Consider the following 26,024-nt stretch of genomic DNA (forward strand, 5'->3'; position numbering starts at 1 on the left):
ACAAAATCAAATTTAACTGTAGAGTTCTGATAGGTTCATGGCCATCACAACTTTAAAATGCATTGAGAATGATGCGAATATACATATAAACACATCCCCATTCCCATATGCAGGCGATGTTGGACGTCACATTGAATATCTGCCAAAGACTGCGATCAAGAGCCAAGCCATGCCTGATTTCGTAATCAATTGTTCCAACAACGCGTCAATCTTGAAGACAAGTTAGAAGGCGTTGTATAGGTGATGGATGTAGATAGGTCCTCCAACAAGGATGGCAGTAGCACCAAACTAGTCTTGCCATCTCCGGGCAGCATGTTATTCGAGCATGTAACACTGTAAAATATTAATTAGGGATAAAAGAGACTCAATAGAAAAATATAGGATGATAGGGTTGGATCCAAGTGGAAGGATGGGGGATTTTGAACTTTTTGTGAAGACCAAACGATCGAAGTTGGATAAAGAATAATCGGAGTTGGATAGAGAACAGTAGAGGCAAATGTTCAAGTTGGATCTTGAACATTTGATGTCAATATGAGAGCATTTAATTTTTGCCACCTAAGTTGAGAGAACCCTATTCAGAGTGAGAGTGTGGGTTTTGAAGGGAGAAGGTGCTATCTTGATGTTTCGTCAAGGATGGTTTATACTCTAGATCTTGATATCTTGTTGGTTTGGTATGAATAACTTTTTGTGTAAGATCTTTTGAGTAAACACATGGTATGATAAGGATTTATGCTAGATCTAGTGATGGATTGGTTGTTGAAAGTGTATCATGAGATATGCTTTGCATAAGGAAGATGCTTGTGAGTAGGACGGTGTTTGGTATATTGAGAAAACTTTGGAATGTGTTAGATTGAGGTTTAGTTAGGACTTGGGTTGAAAATTTGGTTTTTGTCTGGAACCGATCGTTCAATATCGAGGGAGAACGCTCGATGACTCCTGCCGAATGATCGAGGCTAGGCAATGACCTCATTTTGAAATAGTTTAGAGTTTTGGAAATTTTAGCTTAAGATGAGTGACTGATGATGGACCTTTTCATAGATTTGGAGGTTTGAAAATATCAAGGGAATTAAAGGAGGATAGCAACGCACAAGGTGAGTAAAAGTCATTGTTGAAGTGGATAAAATCTTTCTTTATTTTATTGTAAATAGAAACAATAAATGTTCTTAAAATTTTGAAATGATATGATACGACGTTGAGATACTAGTATGTAACACTACCTTGTGGCGAGGGTACCGGTATGTTATGATAAGCTCCACCGTATGAGAATTTATATACAGGTATGCTATTATGATGAAACAACCTCCTTTGTGTGAGGATTTATATATGGGTATATATATACTATTATGATGAGGTGAAGGGTATGAGGATTTATATACGAGTATGCTATTATGATGAAGTAACCTCCACCGTATGAGAATTTATATACGGGTATGCTAATATGAGACAATGCTTCAATGAGGGATACGTGAAACATTGTTTTCTATAAATTCAAATGAGTTTATACATCAAGGTGAAAATGTCATGAATCATGCATGCCTTGATTTATAAAATGCTCACTTTGTAACTTCTAGCCAACATGGTCATCCGAGGAGGTCATCCATCCTGGTACTACCGTCGCATAAGCACATTTAACTGCGGAGTTCTGATAAGTTTATGGTCATCACGGTTTTAAAACACTTTTAACAAGTGTTAAGAAGGGTGTAAATATATATGCACATCCCCATTCCAATGCCGAGTCGAAGTGGGACATTACATATCGACCTTGTGATTTAGATATTTTTTGCATTAATTACAACTAAAGCACCTAAACAATATGAATATATGCTTCAACCAAAAACAATAAGAATATATATATATATATATATTTATTTATTTATTTATTTAAAAATAAAATAAAAATTCCAATTCAATTTTGATTTTGGGCTACTAATCCTAACAGCTAACAGTGAAGGTAAAAGTTAGAAAAGAGAGAAATGACCTGAAACCATTGTAGTTCTCTTTGCATCTGCAAAGCTGCGCCTGGGATTCGATTAAGTTCAATCGAAGCTCCTGTCATCCCAGCCATATGTAATATGTTATTGCCTTTTTTATTAATCCAACTTGTCATAGTTTTCTTCACGCCAAGCTGGTATATAAGGCTAAAAATGTTTGCCTGACGATGTAAGACAGCAAATGAAAATATGGATGTTGAGTCTCCATCACGGACCCACAGAAGATTTGGGATTGCTCTGACTATATCAAAAACAAATTTAAAATTCCCTCTCTCGACAGAACAGATGACGGCATCATAAACGCCACCTTTCAGCCTTTGCTCATGATTTGATTTTGATACTTCTTTGCACATGCGATCAAGAAGTTTATGGGACTGTGAATGGAACTAACTTCATTTCATATAAATGCTGGATTCCTGTGTGAATTATCCAAACAATCACAACTTAGCTAAATGAAACTATAATTGTTTTTTTTTAAAAAAAAAAAACAAGGCTCAACAAATTAAGCAACGTATGGTATTAATAGAATTGACGTGCTATACCCAAGAAGTTAAGGAGAATTGAAACTGGCTGGTGCAATAGCGCTAGCACTGCAAAATAAAAACCCAATTCGGTCACTCATACACATTAGAAAATTATTACTAAAACAAAATTAATAAATAAAACAGACCAATTCAAAAATTTTAAAGCAACACCTGTTTGTGTTGTTATTTTTTATAATGCCTATAACTGTTCAAAATTTGTTTTGATGATTGACTTCGCATGTTAAAATCATGGATAACACATTCGAAAAAAAAAAAAATTTAGCGTTTTAGAATAGTTCTATACACTTTTTATAATTGTTTGTAACGTGCTAACATGACTGGAATTCAGAATTCCAGCAACATGCTTGATTTGTAAAAATTCCTTTTGATCGATAATCGAAGAAAATTGTTTCTTTGGTTATGGAATATGTTGTAAAGTGTCTATAACATATTTGGATCATAAAAGAATCAATTTACAAGTTTGTTTCATGTGTTCTTGTAGCCCTTTAAATTGTTTTCAAATTGATGGCCTACAACACATGATTTCTTTTGAAATTGTTTTTCATTGAATAAAATTATTTTGTTGATGCCCAGTGATTCGAAAAGTGTTTTTGATTGTTGAGGCATGATTTTCAATAGAAAATAATTTGCTTATGGGTTGTTTGTAGGATGGTAGGACCACCTTGGGCAACCAACCATGGGTCCAAACCATGGCTGCAGCACCACCTTTACAGCGCAAGGGATTGCCGCCACCCCCTAGCTCCTACTCCTAACCTTAACCTTTAACTTAAATTTTTATTATCTCAAAATACTTCAGCTTGGATGATTTTTTTGAAGGGATTGGCTGATATAACTCCCAAGCCTCGACAAGACAGATTTCAACTTGATTGTAATTTAATCTCCTAATGTGATTAGGATGACATAATTGTGTAAGGTTCCCTAGTTTAGGAAAGACATGACCTAGGGTTAATTTCATATATAATGGAATGGAATATGACTCCTCCAACTTAAAACAAGATAGATTCCAATGTGATTGGAATATGGTCTCCTAATGTGATTTGGTTAACCATATCTTATTGGATAGGGTTCCGTTTTGAGAAAATTTATTTCCAAAATGAATAAAATAAATTGAAGGCATTCTAATATGATTAGAATACCAAGCACCTACTTAGATAAGGAACCCTAATGTGATTAGAATTCCAAAGTCCAAGTAGGTTTAGGTTTCCAATTGTGACTAGGATTCCTAACTAGATAGGAAAACCTAGTTGAACTAGGAATTTTTATCAAGACTTTGATTCCTATTTTAAGGTGAAATTCTAATGAGATTAGGACTCCTAAATTTAAGATAGGACTTTTGTAGGATGAGTTAACCTAGTTCAACTAGGATTACTACCCAAACTAGTGTTCCTAATGTGATTAGGAAAGTGATTCACTTTTGGAAAGATATGAAAGGGCAATGTCACAATTGTGACGAGGTCACAATTGACACGAGATCACAATTGGTTTCAATAAAACCCGCATTTTTCAAAACATCAAGTGAGATAGAGATTCAAGATTTGAGTCTCATAAGCTCCATCATTAGCCTATAGTAATGTACAGTTAAGGCATCTCGAGTTGACCATAGGTCATGCTCCCTGCGGAGGGTGTTTTTACTTTGCGAATTACAAGGATAGACTTCCTTAAGAGATAGAGGAGATGTGAATAAGATCATGAATGACCATGCTGCTGTGGAGTTACTTGATAATCACATTAAATCTATATGATGGTATACACTTTTCTAATTAACGATGTTTGCCTCCATTTGAAGCTTTAAAATCTTAAACTTAGAGGCTAAGTGAAGAACAAAAAATTGTTAATGTTTATTATCAGAGGGCAAAAGGGATCGTATCTTTATATATTTATATATCTTGTGAACATGCTATAGAAACATGACATTGATAGGGCTACGTTTAGGGGTCATAAGCGAGCCAAAGTGAATGTGTGACCTGAATCTTTGGTCACACCAAACAATAGGCAAATGAACTCTGTAACGTCCAAGATATTAATTAAAAGTTTAAAACATAAAATAGACTAATTAGGTAAAGAATTGAAAAGAACACATAAAAATTGTTTAAGTATGAATTTATGGGATGTGTGTCAGAACAGTACATTCTCTATGCCTGGATGGGTTAGGCAGTAGGGTCTCGTTCGCTGCTGTCCGGACAAGACATTTTAGTGTTTGGATGGTGTGACCAGTGAGTCAAGATGTGTGTTTCACTTTGGCGTGTCTAGAAGGGTCATTAACTTGTCCGGACAGGCTGGGGTATAAAATGGCTAAACGCATTTTCAACCCATTTCTCTTATTCCCCAACGAAAATATATCTTCTCTCTCTTAAGGTTTACACCCAAACCCTAGATCTTGATAGTTTGAAGCTTCCAAACTCAAATCTGAAACCGGAAACGTGATCCTTGGTGTAAAACCATCATTTTCACCGATTGGTTTGAGATAAATCCATAAGCCCAAGCTTTTCTTATATTTTTGTTTGATCTTGGGGAGTTCGAGCCTAATCTCTCAAATTTCTCTCGGTATTTTGTGTTTAGAGGTATTGTAGACAACTTCCAAACATCATGTACATCTTTGGTGAGAAATCAAACTATAACTAAGCCCCAAACCCTAGATTTTGGTTAAGTGTAGTAAATTGATGATTTTGGTGCCTAAGTCAAAGATTTTCTTATGGGATAGTGTTATTAGTTAATGGGTTATTAAATGGAACCCTAGAAATTCTATGAATTTCCATGGGTTGTGGCTCTTGAGACAAATTAACAAGGTAAGTGAGATTTAGAGTTAGAAATGTTGTGGGTTTCATGTGTCATTGCAATGTATATACAGTGGTATATTGCGAGGCTTTTGTTGGGAACTCTTTCATAAGCCATCATTCAAGTAGCCTAGGTGAGTATCAACTCACTAACAAAATATATTTAGTTTTGTGATTACATGATGTCACAAAAGGCTATACATGTCCTAAATCGAGCCGATGATATTTTGTGATAATATATGCTGTAAGAATGCTTTCAATACCTTGAATTATGTGGAGATACGATTTTGATGATGACCTATGAGTTTTAAGGTATGTTTATGCAAATTGAGAATTATGATAAGTTTTATGGGTTTCATGATAAGTTATAGACTTCATGTTACATTTGAAAATGACATGCAAAGTATATTATGTTAAATGATGCATAAGTGTGATCATGAATGAAATCATGAACATTGAACGTAATCATGGGTTCAAGTCCCATCAGCAGATCAAGTTTAAGACTGTGGGTTCAATTCCCACCAGCATCAGAAACAAGACCTTGGGTTCAAGTCCCATAGGTACTAAGAATGAAGACCATGGGTTCAAGTCCCATTGGTACCAAGTGTAAGACCATGGACTCAAGTCCAGCAGCACTATGAAACAATGAAAACGAATGAAAGGCAAGCATGACATGATGATGATGTGTGACATGTTTTATAATGGATTTCATGCTAGATGTATTGATATGTATATGAGTTTGAATGGAATAGAACATATGTATACCATTACAGTTAAATTGCATAAAATGATTTATGTGGTATTTCATGCTAGACGTATTAATATGTCTATTAGTTTGAATGGAATAAAACATATGAATATTATTACGGTTGGTTTGCATATCATGGTTTAGGTTGTTTCATGCTTAGGAGTACATGAATTCTTGTATTTCACAAAGGTTTGAAATGCTTGTATATGAGTATAGCTAGTTAATGATGTCATTTGTTTTAGGTTTAGATGTATTCGTATGCTCGTATTTCCTAAAGGTTTGGAAAACTTGTATAAGAGTATAGCAGAGTCACATGATATATATATATATATATAGTATGATGTAGACGAATTTGTAAGTGCGTATTTCCAAGTGGGAGATTGGAACATGTATTTATATTCACAGCTATGTAGTATGAATTCATATATTTATGGAATATCTGTGTTTACCTTATCAGCAATGAAACATTTTACGAATAAGTATTTACTAATAATAGCTGTTATTGTTAACGTATGGTAGAAAAAGATAAATGTTGGGTCATTGCAAACATTTAGTGAGTTATATACTCCTTGGATTGTGGACTCATTATTCCACCTATGCGGAGATGGCAACCACCACGATCGTATAGATGATGTTTGGACTGCAGGTACCATAGACGTCATTGAGGACCATATGGTTTTGTATTTGAGATATTACGACTGAGGCTTATTGCGACGATTGTCTGTGTTAGACTTGTGGATAGTCCATCTTTTGTGTAGTTTTATTTTTTGTATAGGGCCACATGTCGTATGAGACACCTTTTGTATAACCATATTTTTGCTATGTAAAGAATACAATGATCAAGCTTTAAGCATATAGATGTATTATTTAGCTCTGTATGTTGTATATAGTCATTATTTAATGTTCAAATATTTTGATGCTATGTATTATCTCTGATATGTTATGCACATGTTATGAGAAGTGTTGTCTTGATATTGGCTTATAACTAACTGTCATGCCATTGTTATGATATATTTTGTTTACAAAAAAATAAAGGGTCTTCATAAACTCTAAATTCTTCAAGGGAGATGTGAAAACGTTTGTTTAGAAGTTACCCAGTTACTCGTAAAATGACTCATAAAATATTAGACCTATTGAAGTAAGTTTAGGTGGCATAATAAAGTTAAAATGATTTTCGGACCTGCTGCTTTGGGCACATGAAAACAGGTTCAAACAAACTCTAAATGCTTGTTGTGATCTATCAAAATAACTGTCGAGGAGTTATCTATCTACTGGTAAATGTTCAGCTCATTTAGAGATCGTTAAGGGGTCAAAATTAGGTCGAAAAAAGATTGCACCTGGTAGCCAATGGCTGGCTGCCATGTGGCAACAACATTTTTGGACAGTAACTTGTGCCACATGGTACAAGCAATTGAATCACCAGCGCTAGCCACATCTGCGCTATTATCCCAAAAGGACTAGTCAATTTGAAGTTTCCCAAAAATTTCTTATAAATCTCAATTTCACCTAATAATTAAGTAATATGGGACTTAACACTCATAATTATCTCTATAAATCACTCACTCTATGTGAACTACTCATCTTCCCAATATAGGACCGGAGTATTACACAAATCAACATCAAAGCTTATCTTCGAAGGGAGACAAACACATTTGCCACATGTCATGCTGCATTGCAGCTTGAGCGTGGCCAATCAAGGTTATCCAAGATGGTTACATGCGTCACCATCCATGCCAAAATCGTGGCCTGTAGAAGGGTGCTTCCACCCTTTAGTTTTTCATTCAAATTTCCTTTTACTTATGTTTTTCATACGTAAAGAGAGAAAGCCCTAGATTTTAGAGAGAGAACGGCCAAGCAGCTTGGGAATAGTGTTCTTGAAGCCCGGAAAGTGATTTTTCCAAACTTGCTCGATAAATTCATTTTTATCTCTAGTTTATGCAAATTCTAGTTCTTAGAGTTAAATTATGTCGTTATGATTCTTAAATTGATTGGGAAAGTACGGTTGAATATTTTAGAGAAGGTTATTATATTCAATCATCCTTTAAATATTACGAAAGCATCATTGTGCTCCATTAATTTCATTAGGTATTATACAATTGCACCATTGTAATGCCCAAGTGATGTTAGATATGTCATTATAATGCCCAATTGATACTGTGACATTTTAAAAATGTCATTGTGCTGCCCAAATTTTAGGATAAAGGCGAAACATAGGAATAATATTGCTCGAGGTATTTTAAAAATCATAAGATTTGAATAATGGCTTAGGAATCTGATATAAAGAATACAGGCTAATGCATAGATACAATATTAATGGAGAAAGTCTACATTGTCGGGAGTCCACCTTAACAATTTGTGAAATTGTGAGTATAAATTACTTATTGAGACATAATACTAGTATAGTAACTATATTACTTACCGAGACTTGACACTTACTTTTAAAAGCATGATATTTTATTAGTTTGTGATTGGCTACATTCTGTTAGGCAAAATCACTTCTATGTATGGTTGTTTTTAAACAAGGATATTGTTGTTATTCAGAGTCTACATTTTAGTTATGTGCTTCAAGAAGATTCTGTGCAAATTTCAAGACATAGAAGTTGAATCCCTTGCATCCATCCAGACGTCCTTGTTTGCCGTCCGAACGCTCATCAGTCAAGCAACATTTGTCCAAATGAAGTGGTTATTCCGTCCGGACTTCCATCAGTGTCTAGAAGCTTCAAACTGTTCAAGGTTGCATCCATTCGGATGTCTCAGCAACACGTCCGGACGTCATTCAGTGTTTGACAAGTAAAAAGACTTCCTTCACAGACACAAATATGGGAAGACAGCTACAACCGTCCAAACGTCAAGTCTACATCATCTGGACGCTATCTTGATAAGGCAAGACGTGGAGCAGATTTGCAACTGTTCGAACGTCAAGTCTACATTGTCCGGACGATAGTCCTTATAATGAAAATTACGTGGAGCTGAAGTGTAACTGTCTAGATGCTAGGGCAACACCGTCCGGACTTGACATTATTGAAGAAAAAATATCAACGATTTTGGAAAGCCGGTTGCACAGTTGGCCGTCCGGACGCTCTCGGCCACCGTCCGGATGCCGCCTAGAAGAAATTGTTCCATACTCGATTTAGGTCTTCTGTAACCTATGTTAGTTTGTAATTGGCCACATTCTGTTGGACAAAATCACTTCTTTGTAATAATGCTTTTTAATAGGGATTCCGCTATTCAAAGTGTTTCCAGAAGATTCTACTCAATCTACAAGTCAGAAAAATCTGGTTTCCTGTTAGCCGTCCGGACGACGTGATATACTGTCCGGACGCCCAACTGAACAAAGCATCCGTCTGGACAACGAGAACATTCCATTCGGACCTTCCTCTGTGACGAGAAGCTTCGAACTGCTCTGGCTTGCATCCGTCCGAACGTTTCAGCAGCATGTCCAGACGACACTCAGTGTTCGACCAAGCTTCAAGATTTCTTTCCAAAACACAGATATGGGAAGATAGCTATAACCATCCAAACGATGTAGATTCTCGTCCGGACGCGCTTATCCATAAGGCAAGTATCGTATTCAAAATCCAGGCGTTTAGACACCAGTCAGCATGGTCCGGACGCGCGAGCATCAGATATGAAAATTGCGTGCATCAAATCAACCATCCGAACGACCATCCCCTTGGTCCGGAAACGCAAAGCCTTTATATGAAAATTACTTGCAGCGGACGTGCGACCATTCGGACGTGGCTCAAAACAGGAAGATTTTCAACAAAATTTTCGGAAAGCCGATCGCACAGTTGTCCATCCGGACGACCAATGACACTTTACAATCCCTTGCGCTCATTTGAACCCTCAGCCTATAAATAAAGTCCCCTAGGCTTGAGAACTGCAAGAATTCAGTATTGAATTCCATTAGTGCTTAGAAAGCTATATTGTGAGGTTATTGAGCTGAGTTGGTCTCTCTAAAGCCGTTGTTGTGTGTGTTGTTGCTGCGCTTATTCTGAAGTCTATTTTAGAGGTTGGCCTTAAGGTAAAAAATTCCATTGAAGACCCCTTCAGGTAGGAGACCTGATGGGCCGACTTAATTCTTAGCTTTCTTGGGTAGGTATCAATTTGATTGTGGGTTCAAGGGAGATCGATCTCACGGGTTCACATCAAGACTTGGTTGGGAGGCTTTCGTGTTAGATTACACATTAGAGTGCAAGGTAAGACCACTGCATCAGAAGTATGTGAGTGCTACTACTTTGTAACTAATCTTGTCTTCTGAATAGTGGATATCCTGGGTTTGGCTGCCCCAAAATGGTTTTTCTCATATTGAGTTTCCACTTTGTTAACAAAAATTCTTGTGTTGTTTAAATTCCGCACTGTTATTATTTTGTTAACACTTTGCTCACACACAAACTTACTTTGTGTTAAAAGTCAATTCAATTTTTTTTTTTTGATAAGTAAGAGAATTTTATTAAAAAACGCAAAGCGCAATCAAGTATACAGGGGGTATACAAGAGAGACAATCAAGAAGAAGAAGAAAGCAATACAAGGAAATCATTATAACTAATCCCTAGAGGTGCGAGATACGCAGCCGTCCAGGAGTACAAAGAGTGAATAAAAAAGGAAATGAGCTCCTCTATGGTTCTTTCTTTGTCCTCAAACTGTCTATCGTTGCGTTCCATTCACAAGTACCACATAAGACAACAAGGAACCATTTTCCACACGACCGCGCTTCGGGAGCGTCCCCCCGGCCACCAACAGGCAAATAAATCTATCACCCGAAAAGGCATCATCCAAGACAGACCGAAGCGACTAAGAATGACATACCAAAGAGCGCGTGCAACCTCGCAATGAAGAAGAAGGTGATCCACAGTCTCCCCGGTCATTTTACACATGCAACATCTATCAATCACAATGACACGCTTCTTTCTGAGATTGTCCAAGGTGAGGATTTTCCCTAGCGCTGCCGTCCAAGCGAAGAAGGACACTTTCAATGGAGCCTTGGTCCTCCAAATGCTTTTCCAGGGAAATAAAATAGCCTCTTTGCAAGCAAGAGCCTTATAGAAAGAACAAACATCAAAAGACCCTTTGTGAGAAAGGGACCACCAAAGCCGGTCTCCCCCATCTTGAGCAACCTTGGAGGAATACAGTAAGGAGAAAAAGGAAGCCATAACATCCACCTCCCAGTCGTGTACGTCTCGAAAAAAATCTGACATCCCACTGATAGGATCCACTTACCACTACCAAGTGGTCTGCCACCAGAGTATCCTTGACACAAGCTATTTCATACAGAACTGGATAAGCTTACTTGAGGCACATCTCCCCACACCATACATCATCCCAAAAATGGATCCTGGACCTATTACCCAAGATAAGTCTGGTATAGCTACAAAACAAGCTCCACCCCTTCCTAATGTTCTTCCAGATCCCCACACCGTGAGACCCAGGGGGGTCTAAGGAACACCAACCAGCCCTAGTAGAACCATACTTTGCATCCACCACAGATTTCCACAAAGCCTCTCTCTCGTAAGCATAACGCCACAACCACTTCCCTAAAAGAGCCTTATTGAAAATTCTCAAGTTTCGGATGCCCAAACCACCTTCGGAAATAGGAGAACAAACCTTGGACCAACTGACCAAGTGATATTTGAATTCATCGCCCATGCCACCCCACAAAAAGTCTCGATGCAACTTCTCAATACGACTAGCAACACTGGATGGAATAGGGAAAAGAGAGGAAATACGTAGGAAGGTTGGAGAGAGTACTCTTTATAAGGGTAACCCTGCCCCCTTTCGACAGATACAACCGCTTCCAGCTAGCCAACCTCCTCTCAATCTTACCTACAACTTCATCCCAACAAGACTTAGCCTTGAAAGGAGCTCCCAACGGAAGACCAAGATACTTTATAGGGAGAGAGGAAACTCCACAGCCCAATATGCTAGCCAAACCGTCCATATTATCCACCTCACCCACAGGAACCATAACAGATTTAGCCAAATTGATCTTCAATCCTGAAACAGCTTCAAAAGACATAAGTAGCATACGAAGATAATGAAGATGATCTGAATTAGCCCCGCAAAAGACTAAAGTATCGTCTGCAAACAATAGATGAGAAATGTTAATCGCTTCACTGTTGCCAGATCCCACAGAAAACCCTGATAGGTAGCCCTTTTGGGCAGTAGCGTAGAATAACTTACTAAGAGCCTCCATCATAATAACAAACAAGAGGGGTGACAGTGGATCACCCTGTCTAAGGCCACGAGAGCTGCTGAAAAAACCAGTTGGGGAGCCATTCACCAACACAGAGAACCGCACCGTAGAAATACAATGCGCTATCCAGGAACACCATCTCTCCCCAAAGCCACATCTTCTCAACATATACAATAAGAAATCCCAGTTAACATGATCATAGGCCTTCTCAACATCCAACTTACAAAGTAACCCTGGTTTACCGGATTTGATACGACTATCCAAGCACTCATTGGCTATAAGAACTGAATCAAGAATTTGCCTACCTTTCACAAAGCATTTTGAGGGGACGAGATAATCTTCTCCACAACCTTTTTAAGTCTATTTGCAAGGACTTTTGCTATGATCTTGTACACGCCACTTACAAGACTGATAGGACGAAAGTCCTTTAGATCCACAGCCCCAGAATTCTTCGGAATTAAGGCAATAAAAGTGGCATTAACACTTTTGACAAACTTGCTTTGAGAGTGAAAGTCCCAGAAAACCCTCATAAGATCTGTCTTGATCACATCCCAGGAGTCTTGGAAAAACGCAAGAGAAAACCCAACAGGACCAGGTGCCTTATCTCGATTCATGCATTTCACCACTTCTAAAACCTCCAATTCCTCGAAAGGGAGCTCTAAGGAAGAGGCCTCAGCTGCATCCAAAGTGTCGAAAGCAATATTATCCATTCTAGGTCTCCATGGGAGAGGTTCTGTAAAGAGAGACTCATAGAATTGAGCAACATGTTCCCTGATAACCTGCTGGTCGGAAGAAATAGAGCCATTGATAGAGAGCGATTCTATGGAATTAGACCTCCTGTTCGAGTTAGCAATTTGATGAAAGAATTTGGTGCATTTATCACCCTCTTTTAGCCAAAGAACCCTAGACTTCTATCTCCAACTAATCTCTTCCTGTAAGATAGAGTTCTCCAGGTCTCTGATAACCATACATTTCCTCTCCTTTTCTTCAGAAGATAAACCTTGTTGTTCCTCCAACCTATCAAGAGTACATAATTCTTCCATGTGCATTTTTTTGCGAAACTCCACATTACCAAACTCCTGATCGTTCCATCTCTTGAGATCAACCTTTAAGGCCTTAAGCTTTTGAGTGAAGATAAAGCTAGGAGAACCCTGAAAGTGGTAAGACGCCCACCAAAGCCGAACCCTATCCACAAACCCTTCAGCCTTCAACCACATATTCTCAAACTTGAACGGTCTGGACCCCCATTGAATGCCACCACAATCTAGGAGGATAGGAAAATGATCAGAACACAATCTAGGAAGCCTTTTCTGAATAGACCCTAGAAACTTGACCTCCCAGTCTGGAGAAACCAGAAATCTGTCAAGACGAGACCAAGAAGGATTCTCCTGATTATTGGACCACGTGAAAGTCCCTCCAGCAAGAGGAAAGTCCATGAGTCCCTGCTCGAAAATAAAGTCTGAGAGCTCCATCATAGCAGCATTAAGACAAACTTCCCTAGACCTTTCAGCAGGAAAGCGCGTGACATTGAAATCACCCCCAATACACCAAGGCAACTCCCACCAAGAAGCAAGGCTAGCCAGCTCGTCCCAGAGCGAGCTTCTTAAAGAGTCAAAGTTCGGACCGTATACCCCAGCGAAGGCCCAAGTAAAGTCATCGGCAACGGTCCTGAAAGAACAAGCAACAACAAACTCCCTCACATACACATCTAACTTCTCAACAACCCTTCTATCCCACATGATTAGGATACCACCAGAGGCCCCGCAAGAGGGTAAGTAGCACCAATCAACAAAGTGACATCCCCACAGGCTCCTCACTAAGCTGTTGGAGATAAACTCCAATTTGGTTTCTTGCAAGCAAATAATGTCTGCCTTCCATTGCCTAATTAAGCTTCTGACTTTCAACCGCTTGCCACCCTCGTTTAAACCTCTGACATTCCATGTAAGAATTTTAGGCTTCATAAAAAACCTCCGTGCGCCCTCCCTTTGCACCTACTCTGAGAGGTACTTCCGCTTCGCGCATCATAATTAATAGAACATGATAATTATTTTAGGGTATTATTCAAAGTTTGATACACTCTGTTTAGATTCAATTCTTGAGTGTTATTATTTTGACTTCTATTTGTTAAAATGTCTCAAACTCTTAATACAGTTCCTGCCTTTGACAGTACGAACTATGACTATTGGAAGCCACATATGCAGTTCTTTTTAAAATCTATTGACTATTGGAGTATTATTGGAACTGGTTGGACAAAACCAAAGAATGCAACCCTCGAATTGGTCCCTCAGAAAACCTCACAGCTTTCTAATGATAAAGCCCTCCATGCTCCTTATCAAGCACTTTCACCATCTGAATTTGCAAAGATTTTAAATTGTGAATCCGTTAAAGAAGCATGGCAAATGTTGGAAACAATATATGAAGGCACCAAACTTGTAAAATTTATCAAACTTTAAATGTTGATTTCTAGATTTGAAGAAATTAAGATGTTGGAAGAAGAGACATTTGGAGAGTTTTACTCCAAGATGAGTGGCCTGAGAAACTCCATGGTGAGTCTTGGGAAACTTGTCTCAGATGTAAAACTCATCCGAAAGATTCTAAGATCTTTGCCTAAACGTTTCAGGATCAAGGTAACTACAATTGAAGAGAGCAAAGATCTGGAAGAAATAAAGATTGAAGAGTTAGTGGGATCTCTTCAAACTTATTAGCTATCCCTGCCCCTAGTCAAGAAGCTGAAGACCGTTGCCCTGAAAGCTTCCAAAAAAAATGTAGAAGCCTCATCTGAAGATGACTCTGAGGAGAAAGAAAAATTTGTGGCTATGTTGGCAAAAAAATTTAGAAGACTAATAAGAGATGACAGATTCAAGAAAAAGTTTTCTAAAAAGATGAAGAAAGCTCCTAGAGAAGCTGAACCTAAGGAAGAAGAAAAGAAGGATCCCAGAGGTCCAAAATGTTTTGAGTGCTCAGGATTTGGTCATATACGAGCTGATTTTGGGAACCTCACGAAGGCAAAGGGAAGGCATACCAAGTGACTCTTAGTGATGAGTCAGAAGAAGAAGAAACTCCTGAGTCAGAAAAATTTCTAGCCTTTATAGCTCCACTTGTTCAAGAAGATGATTCTTATTACTTGGAGCATAGTGATGATAGGGAAGAACTCAAGGAGGCATACAAAACTCTATATGTAGAGTATGAAAAACTAAGGGACGGTCGCAAGCAGCAAATTCATGATCTGAACATTTTGCAAACTGAGAAGAGTTCCTTGCTGCAAAAAATACAAGAGCTAGAGGAGAAGCTGCTAGAGACACAGCTCCAATTAGAAAGAGTCATTGATGAAAAGCTGACTCGCATGTTGTCTATGGAGAAGCAAACGTTTGGTCCTATGGGTAAGGACTGTCGAGTTGTTGAGAAGCCCAGTTCTTAAGTGTGCGTCTGTGACTCAGCTTGCGTGTCTAGGGATGCCGCTACTGAGGGCGACACTTCTTTGCTGAAGGATGGCATGTCTGCACTGTCTGGCATGCTCAGGAAGATTATTAAGCTAATTGAACGCCTCTCTAAGGCATTTGTCTGGGCTTGCGGGTCTTCAAAGCAGATGGACTTTAAGTCCTTGTTTAGTATTAAACGTAGGCTGGGCTTTGTGGCAGGCCGGGTTCTCAAGAGATGTAGGGTTGCTCTCAAAGGAACCGGTTTTTGTGCTAGGCCCAAGGTGATTAAACCAAATACTACTAGGGTTGCTGATTTGGGCAGTAAGAAGGCTTTTTTTTTTTTTTTTTTTTTTTTTTCTGAAACGAGTTCGGAGCGAGTATCAAGTCTGGAATCGTGCCTTAGTTTGGGTTTGTTTAAGAGTTTCCCAGAGGCAGCGGCGACGGCTCTACCGATAGTTAGATCCTTGCCGGAGTCGACGTTGGAGTTGTCTTCTGGGTTGCGTCTGGCTCGATCTTTTATTGGGGGTTTGGAGGTTGCTTTGTTGGGACCACAGCGGCCGCGGATTTGGCTTCGTCAGATACTCTTAGGTGCCCTCTTTAGCCGAAACCACCGTCGTCGCCTCCTCCTAGGGCGATTCCATGCCTACCCTCTTCTGGGGGAAGGGCTATTTTTTTGCTTTCCCCCTGCACCGTCATCTGAGCTAATTTGTCCTGCAGATCCAGCTCCTTTTCCAGTTCCTGCCTCCTCTAGTCTAATTTCTGGTTGTGCTGTCAATGAGCATCCAATAATGAAGGTTGCAGAATCTCTGGACCCTCCAGTGAAGATGGGTCTTAAGAAGGGGTTCCTCAACCATCACTCGAAGGTGCCAGTTTCTCCCACTTCGCCTCGGAAGGTCAATGTTGTAGGGATGGTTGACCCTTCCTCCCCTCCGAGAGGCTGTCCTGCTACTGTAGAAGGAAATGGTTTCTCCCAATCTTGAAATTGGCCGGTCAGATTTGATCATAACGGGGTGGTTGTGGTTCAGGAGGATGTCAATGATTTTTGAGATGGTTTGTCCTTGGATTGGACTATAGATGGTGATTTTGAGGAGGAGGCATTGGCAATTCAGGATGCCATAGAAGAGGAATTTCTGCATGAGAAGATGATAGCGCACCAGAAATCGAAAGGAAAGAGGGAGTTGCAGAATTCGCAAAGCTCCGTAAACTATGGTGTTGCTTTAGACTCCTCTAGGCGTAGGAAAGGAAACAGCCTCATGCTGTAGGGTTGTGGTCTTTGGTGGGCCTTAGGGTTGTCTCTAGGGTTCTTTTGTGGGCTGTTTTGGGTGTTTTTTCAGGGTTCTAGGGTTTTTCTTTTGTGGTTTTTTGCGGGTTTCGGGCTTGGGTTGCTCTTGGGATTTTTTTTTTGGGTTTTTTTTTTTTTGTTTTTTTGTGAGCTGGCTTTGGCTGCTTCTGTGTATACCCCTTGGTGTACTTAGGGGCACCTTACGCTTTTAATAAAACTTTCTTACTTTAAAAAAAAAATGAGTTAAGTAATCTATTTAAAATTTCTATCAACAGGAAATTTTATGCTAATTGAACTCTTAACTCTCAATTATATCTCTGCAATGATACATGTGTGTTCTGAAGCTGACTTTAGGAAAAAAAAAAATTTCTACAAATTTTTCTCCAGTGTCTATTTTTCAGTGTGAGGCGGCCGGATGGTCTCCTCTTGAATTCAAACTGGTGCGGCTCAGACTACCGGATCGTAAGGTGACACTTCCGGACACGCGCAATTCTGTCGAATGCTTATGTGGTGTCCCGCATCCGGACAGGTTAGTGATGCGTCCAGGCGGTTACCCTACAGGTTTAAAATTGCATTTTTTAGCCCTAGCCGCCGCACCTTACTTCATTTTTACTTGATTTTTCTTGACTGTCTTTTTGGTGCATTTTTTTCTTGTGGTTTCTCGCGAGTTCTTGGCTTATTTTGTCCTCTTTCTGCATTTTATCTTATTTCCAGGTATTTTGTTCTATTCTTTACCTTCTTTTTAGTCCTTTTAATGGTTAGGATATTTTTGTGGAATATTTTTGTGATAAAGATTGCGTAAATTTGTTTGTGATGTCTACTGCTGAGATTGGGTTATCTTTCTGACATTTACTCGGACTGTTTTGAGGATATTAATGTATTTGTAATTTTTTTGGGAAGTCCATTTTATTGCTGTTATAATGTCGAATTTTTTTTTGGACTAACAAAATCTAATATCATTGGTATTATTTTTGGCAAATAGTTTTTGGTTATTCTTTGCAAAATCATATCTGCCAACAGCTCTCAGTGTAGGGTCTACCAGAGGACAGAGGAAGGCAGTGCTGCTTCTAGAGCCAGAATAGCCAACAGGCCAGTCATTTCAGAGAGGAATGTTGTCAGGGCTGATGTATTAGTGGCCCCCCTTGATGTTATCAATGACATCACTCAGGCATATAACTGGGGCTACCTTTTCAATTGTGCCTGCATCGTGCTCACCAGGCTTGTTAGAGAGTTCTACACGCATCTGGAGTTTGTGCAGGATGAGGACAATGGCATTGTCCTTCAATCTACTATAGAGGGGCATGTGATTCAAATTGATCCACAGGTCATCAACCGAATCATTGGTGTACCACTGCTTTAGATTTTTGCCAGCCCATTCAATAAGGTTTTGTTGGCTCCCTCTTTAGAGGATCTTAGAGAGTTCTTTCATGCTATTCCTCAAGGCGAAAAGCGAGCTACAAATATCAGAATTGGTGCTTTTTCTCCCTTGCACCACCTGCTTGCGAAGATTGTCCAGTACAATCTCTGGCCTACTATTCATAGGAGTGATCTGATTCAGAAGAGGGCTCAATTCTTGTATGCCATCATTATGAGATTGCCATTTTGCTTGTGTAAGCATATTCTCAATATTATGCTGGAGGCCCAAGATGAGATTACTACAGGACTTCCTTTCGGCTGCTTGATCACGCAGATTATTATTATGTCTAGTATAAACATCTCTGGAGAGCTCAAGATGAAGATACAGGACCCCCTCGGCAATCAGACACTGATGGAGTCCAATGCCCAATTGAGGCATGAAGGCCAAGATGAAGCTCCTTAACCTCCTCCTATTCATGTTGAGATGCCTAGTGTTGCATCATCTTCAAAGACTGTTCCTCCACCTCCCCAATCTGATGCAGTTTTGACTTAAATTCTAGCTTCTCTAGAATCACTGCATGGAGGTATGAGTTCGATGCAGCGGGTTGTTCATTTTATTAACCTCCGTGTAGAGCAGTGCCAGCTAGATACCTAGAAGTGTCTTCAGCACCATCATCCAACTCGTGATGACGAGGATCATCCCACTCATGCTGAGGAGGATTGATTTTTTTTTTTTTTGTGTGTTTTGCTTTAACTTATTTTGAGACATTTTTATTATCCTGTTTATTATTTGTAAAACTTTATAACTCTGGGATTTATTTACTCTGTTTACCCTTGTCCTGTTGAAACATTAAGGGGGAGTAATTTTATTTTCTGTTCTTTCTTACTCTGTTCTACTCTTTGTCCTTTTAATACAAAAATGGGGAGTGATTTTTGATTGGACTGGGAATGTATTTTTAAACCAATCAAGTATTTTTGTCCTAGAATGGCCAAAATGGGAGTTTGTTAGTTTTTAATTGGCTGCATTATGTTAAACAAAATCACTTCTATGTAATGTTGCTTTTAAACAAGGATGTTGTTGTTATTCAGAGTCTACATTTTAGTTATGTGCTTCAAGAAGATTTTGTGCGGATTTCAAGACAGAGAAGTTGAATCCCTTGCATCCGTCAGGACGTCCTTGTCAGCCGTCCGGACGCTCGTCAGTCAAGCAACATCCATCTAGACAACGTGGTTGCATCCTTTTGGACATCTCAGCAACACATCCGGACGTTATTTAGTGTTTGACAAGTAAAATGACTTCCTTCGCAGAAACACATATGAGAAGATAGCTACAATCGTCCGAACTTCAGGTCTACACCGTTCGGACGCCAACCTTGATAACGCAAGACGTGGAGCAAATTTGCAACCGTCCAGACGTTAGACCTATACTATCCGAACGCCAATCCTTATTATGAAAATTGCGTGCAGCTAAAATGCAACCGTCCGGACGCTAAGTCAACAACGTCCCGACACGGCCCTATTCAGGAAAGAGTATCAGCGATTTTGGAAAGCCGGTTGCATAGTTGGCCGTTCGGACGCTCTCAGCTACAGTCCGGACAAAGCCTAGAGAAAATTGTTCCAAACTCGATTTAGGTTTACTATAGCCTATAAATAGAGGCCTCTAGGCATGTAATTTGGAATAATTTGATATTTAATTCCTTAGAGCTTAGAGAGTCTAATTTAGGAGTTATTGTGCTGATCAGTTTGCTCTCAAGCCATTGGCGAACTGCTGTTGCTGTGCTCATATTGAAGTCTATCTTAGGGAGGAGCCCTAAGGTAAAGGATTCCATTGAAGACCCCTTCAAGTAGGTGACTTGGTTGGGAGGCATTCGCATTGGGTTATGCGTCAGAGTTCAAGGGATGACCACTACATTAGAAGTATGTGAGTGATATTGCTTTGTTACTAGCTTTGTCTTCTAAATAGTAGATTTCTTGGGTTTGGCTTCCCCAAAGTGGTTTTTCACTTGATTGAGTTTCCACTTCGTTAACAAAATAATTGTGTTCTTTAAATTCCACATTTACATTATTTTGTTACACATTGCACAAACACGGCTAAATTAGAAGTCATTTATTATTTTCATATTTGTTTTTCAAATGAGCCTGATTATTTTATAAAATAATATGGATATATGCTTTCGATGAATTTCACATGTTTTAAGATAGATGATGTTTATTAACGATTATTTCTAAAAATGGATGTACTGCTTAAGAACGAGACATGATATTGCATATTGTCATATTATGATTATTGCGGAGATGAAATGGTCATAAAAAAAATTTTTACATCAGGTGGAAGGAGCCCAAGCTGGGTGCTGAAGGGCCCCAGCACTAATAACAAAATAATAAATTGGGAGTAAGTCCCTAGTGAGAAGGTTAAACGTGGGGAGTAAGGCCCCTATCAAACGTAAGCATGGGGAGTACGGCCCCTATTAGATGTAAACATGGGAGTAAGGCCCAGATAATGCTCAAGGGAGTAAGTCCCTCAAGAAATAAGAAAGAGCAGAGAAAAGAAAATGAAAGAATAAAAGACTATATTGCATGAGTAAATATATATGATGAGATTTATATGTTTTATTGCCTTAAAAATTGCTAAGGTTATACGTAGTAAAGAAAATGACAAAGAAAATATATTGAATTTTTATTATATTATTAAACAACTCTATAATGCTTATCTTACCAGCTACAATTTTATGGAAAATGTTTCTTCTTGAAAAACCCTATATAGCTGTTATTATAAATACATGTTAGCGACATTTTTTAAAAAGAAGGCTTATGCTACCAAGGTCAATGTTTATTATACTTACTAGGACTATCAACTCACTTATCTGCCTATGTAATCCTGGATTTAACTAGGCAAATCCACCATTACATAGATCTTGCAAGTGTGGACATTGAGTATTGAACCATATGCGAGTATAAATGTCTACCATTGCAATGTGCTAACTTGACCTAAGTCAGTCTTTGATTTGAACAAACGTGGCAAGTGGCATATTTAAATGATTATGTATAAATAGTAAGGTTTAAGTTGTAAATATTTTGTATTAAGAATTAGAAGCTCCTCTATGTTTTATGAGTGCATTATGATGTTGAAGAGAGTGCAAAAATTTTTGTTGTGTTGTTATAAGGTAATAGTAGTAGCGTCACGTGAAAAATGATATATTTTCATTTACGGCTTTGTTAAAAAAAAAAAAGGGGCTTTACAGATAACCTATTGCTCCAATCTTGTTTCCATTATCATATTAAGCATGTTTTCATAATCTTTAGCTACAATGTTATTTGAATTTTTGTAGTTAAACGTGTGGGTTTGTTGTTTAAGTTTTCTAGGATCAATCTTAAAGGTTTGATAAGGAATATTAAATAGGTAGGTTATAGTTTTTGTTAAGCATGTAATATCTCATTGTTCATAATGTTTACTTACTGTTTAAAGGGATTTATTATATACCCATGTGTTTTAGAGATGTATTATGGTAGATTTATTGTTGAGATGGATATTTGATGAGAAAGGTTGGAGCTTTGACGACTGGACCCCGTAGTAAGGACAAGTTTATGCTTAGAACAATTTTTAAGAGTCAAATTAGTACCATAGATCATGTTAGAATGGGTGGAGTTAGGACTTTTTGGAAAAATGGGTATTCTGCCCGACCATCGAAGATCGACGCGATTATCGATCAATCGATGCTTGCACCCATTTTTTGAAAAATGGGTATTCTCAGACAAAATGACTATTTGCCTAAAAACTAGCTTAAGGGTATTTCACGCTTAATTAAGAACTAATGATGTGAACAGTATTTTTGTGTAAACATATGATTAAAAAGAGAAATATGCATCGTGTGAGTCTTAGAAGTACATGCATGTAAAAGATAATGATTAATACATCTCATATACAGATGATGACCATGGGCTTACCAAAACCCTAATTTTTGTAAAGTTGTGTAAATTGGTTTTTTTGGGTCCCTAAACCTAGAATTTCTTTACGGGTTAACTTATTAACTTGTGGATAGTAAATGTAAATCCTTGTTCGCTATGGGTTGCCATGAGAGGATCATACCTGAGGTACTCAAGTCTATTATGTTGTGAGTTGAGTCTTATGGCCTATTTGCAATGTATAAATGCAGCTAGTCATTGCAAAGCTCGGGTTGGAGATGGAAGTATAGTACTCACAAAAAGAAGATACTATGTTTTATTGCTTTAAAGGTTTTAACGTCTTTAATGGCTAGTGAGCATTTTACTTATTGAACAAAAGAATAGTTTTTCAGATAATTATGAAAGTATAATATAGGGATTGAAATCAAGACGATTGTATGATGGCTACTTTTGATGTTTTCAAGAATATTCAACAAACGTTTGATGAATTATGAGTGCTGAAATGTTGTTGAATGATGCATGAACATGAAAGCAAAAGTATGATAGTTTTATGGCATGAAGCATAATCATGAAAACGAACGAACAAATGTGCATAAGATTTTATTGTGTTGGGACAAGTCCCCCGCATTACCCTAAAGGACAAGTCCCTGGGGCAAGCCGTCAATGTTGTTAACTTAATGATGTGGTGGGGGAAAATTCCTCAAAATGATCGAGTAGCAAGCTCTCACTGCCTAGGGACAAGGCCCTCATAATGTTATGTATGTTATGTGCAAGGATATCCTAAAAGCCATCAGTAACAAGTTCCCAAAGTGATAAGCAAGAAAAAATGTAAAAGACTAAAAGGAACAAATGAAAGCATGCATTGCATAATTTATGATGGTGAATATGTTTTCAGTTGTCAGGGTTTTTATACTAGATGTATCAGTATGTATATGCGTCTGAATGGGACAAAACATATGCATACCGTTATGGCTGGTTGCATATGATGTTTTCATAAGTTCCATTTTTAAAGATGCTTATATGCGAGTGTTTCGCTACTCAAGAGGGTGGGACAAATGTACATGGATGTAGCTGAGTTATGACGTTTCTTGGTTTCATGCTTAGATATGTTTGTATGCTTGTGTTACGCTACTCAAGAGAGCGGGAAACATGCATATGGGTGTAGTTGAGTTATGAGGATCAAGTAGCTGCATACTTGGGCCATTGTGACTGAGGTCCTAGGATGCCAGACGTTTTGAGTTTGACTTATAGCTAGTCAATCTATTGTCATGTTCATAGAGCTCTATGTACATATATATATATATATATATATATATATATATATATATATATGTCTTGTGTCGCATGTGACACTTTTGTATAGCCATTCTTTGTAATGTAACGGATACAATGTTTAAACTTTAATGAAATAGATGTATTTGTCAGCTCTGTGTTATGTGAGTTTTCGTTAAGATAATGTTTCTACTGCTATGTGTTAATCTATGATATGACAAGTTCATGTAAGAGACGATAATGGTTGTGTACAAGTTATTCTGATGATCCAGTTTCAAAAAAACAAATGGTTCTGAATCGGGCCGCACAATAAATATTTTTAGAAGCCCTTAATAAAAATTGGAATATCACACAAATTCTAAACTGGAGATTTGTAATTATTGTAAAACAATAGGAATAAATTAACAAATTTTGTACAAGTATCTATGCGAAATAAGAATTTTTTCATACATCATTAATTTTTAATTTATTTTTTCTCTCGAGATATGTCATATTTCATGGACAAAGTAATTTTTGCATTGAGATTGCCAACACTAAAAGAAAAATAGTTATTGGATTATTGTTTCTCTAATGAAGGCAAGTCATTGTTTTATCATTTAAGTGATTATCACATGAGAAAATATGAAGTTGACCAAAATATTGTTCTTACTGTTCTAAGCCAAATCTTAGGGAAAAAACAGTTTAGGCAACAACAGACCTGATCTTGTGATTTTTACTTGATCGCTTTGGGATCTTTCATTGTTTTGAATGCTCAAACGAATTTCCTCGATGGAACTAGCCGGTTGAATGTGTATGCCTTTCACAGAAAAGAAACAATGAATCTCAAGAAGAATGCAGTAATAGTGTTAATACATATGGGCAATTTTCTTTTTAGCAACACAAAAGATTAAACAAATAACTATTCAATATATCACGGATTTTACCTCAAAAAAAAAAAAAAAACTCTTCAATATACCTTAGAAATTTGGCTTTATCGTATAGTGTGTTCAAGCATCCGAATAGGTAGCATAATTTGCACCAAATATATGGGTGCAAATGTGACCAAGACACTATTTTACGAAATAAATCATCTTTATAGGTATCTTGGAGGCTATCTTTTCTCCTTTTATTTTAATTTTTTCTTTTTGGATTCATGAAATATATAATAGCGCCCCCATTGAGGGGACCAATTGGTTTTTATCCAGGTGACAAATCTCCAGTAAACAATCTCTTTGGGTTTGTTTTTGTTAAAAAGAGAGAGAATCAAGCCCAAAACTCACGCGAATTAGAGTAGCTAGCGACTACTAGAGCATTGTAGGCGTGCAAAAGCACTTAAGCCCAAACTCTGACTAGACAAGAAAGCCCACATAAAGACAATTAACAAACATAATGTTTAATCCTCAACGGTAATCTGAATTACATCTCTAGAAGTAACAAAACCTGGAATATAATAATTTTTTTGATAAGAAATGACAATTACAATATTAATGAGTAGTAATGACAATTACAATATTAACATGAACAATTGCAAAGTATATATATGAAATGAGGGAAGGAGGGAGTGAGAAATGGAGAAAAGATGTGACCGGATGGTTTTGCGGCAATAATCAGCATCACTTCGAGCGAACAAAAACCTGAAAAACTTCCGGCGGTAATTTAATTAAGCAACTTGCTTCCGAGTGTTATGACGTCCTACATCGCCTCAGTATGGAAATGAGGATGTGCTTATATGTATATTTGTACCCTTCTTGATACAACGTGTTTTAAAGCCATAAGAGTCATGAACCTATCAGATCTCTGCAGTTAAGCGTGCTTATGCGAGAATAGTACCAGGATAAATGACCTCCTAGGAAGTCTGGTTCAGGGGAGCTAAAAGCGAACAATATTCTGTTGTTGGGCATGGCTCGTTACAAGTGTTCTCTCTCTTGTAGTTATGTTGTATTGTGTGTGGGGTTGTTCGTGCGTGTTCTGTGTTCTGTATTGCATGCTTATAAAATATATAAGGGTTGTCCCTCTTGAAATAGGAGAGCAAACCTCCCTTTCGGTAGTAGAAAAAAGTAGTGGTAAAAGTTGACAAGTGGCACTACCCTTCTCTATGCTAGTGTGCAACATGATAGGTAGGTGAGGAATGTGACATTTGCTCAAAATGGCGAATTTGCCTGTCTATTCCCATTTGGTCTTAGTTCCTCAAAGGTGCAATTTGCAGATTGATAGATTTATACTTTATAAAAAGCATTAATGACTGTTAAATCACCACTTATCCCAAAAACTTACGCCAATAGAAAGAAATAAATTTCATCATTTAATCATACTTTAACACTCCCCCTCACGTGTGGGCTCAAACTTTCTTTTAATAGGTGAGACCCAACACGTGTAATATTTAATTGAAATGGGAAATAAATGATGGAGTCAAGATTCGAACTTAGGACCTTTGGCTTTGGTATCATGTTAAATCATCACTTATTCCAAAAACTTAAGCTAATAGGAAGAAATAAATTTAATCATACTTTAACAATGACCATTTATTTCCACCATGGGTGTCAACTTAATAGTAAAATCATT

General features: G+C 38.0%; 1 long non-coding RNA gene across 1 annotated transcript; it reads right to left on the bottom strand.

The window, feature by feature from the left end:
• Positions 1-2,323: 2,323 nt before the first annotated feature.
• On the bottom strand, positions 2,324-24,253 carry LOC133879674 (uncharacterized). The gene is made up of 3 exons (XR_009902135.1): positions 24,181-24,253; positions 2,534-2,581; positions 2,324-2,407 (listed from the first exon to the last, which is right to left on the bottom strand). It is a non-coding gene; the product is annotated as an uncharacterized LOC133879674 (long non-coding RNA).
• Between the last annotated feature and the right edge of the window lie 1,771 nt (positions 24,254-26,024).

Source organism: Alnus glutinosa, chromosome 10, assembly GCF_958979055.1.
Source record: "Alnus glutinosa chromosome 10, dhAlnGlut1.1, whole genome shotgun sequence".
Taxonomy (NCBI): Eukaryota; Viridiplantae; Streptophyta; class Magnoliopsida; order Fagales; family Betulaceae; genus Alnus; species Alnus glutinosa.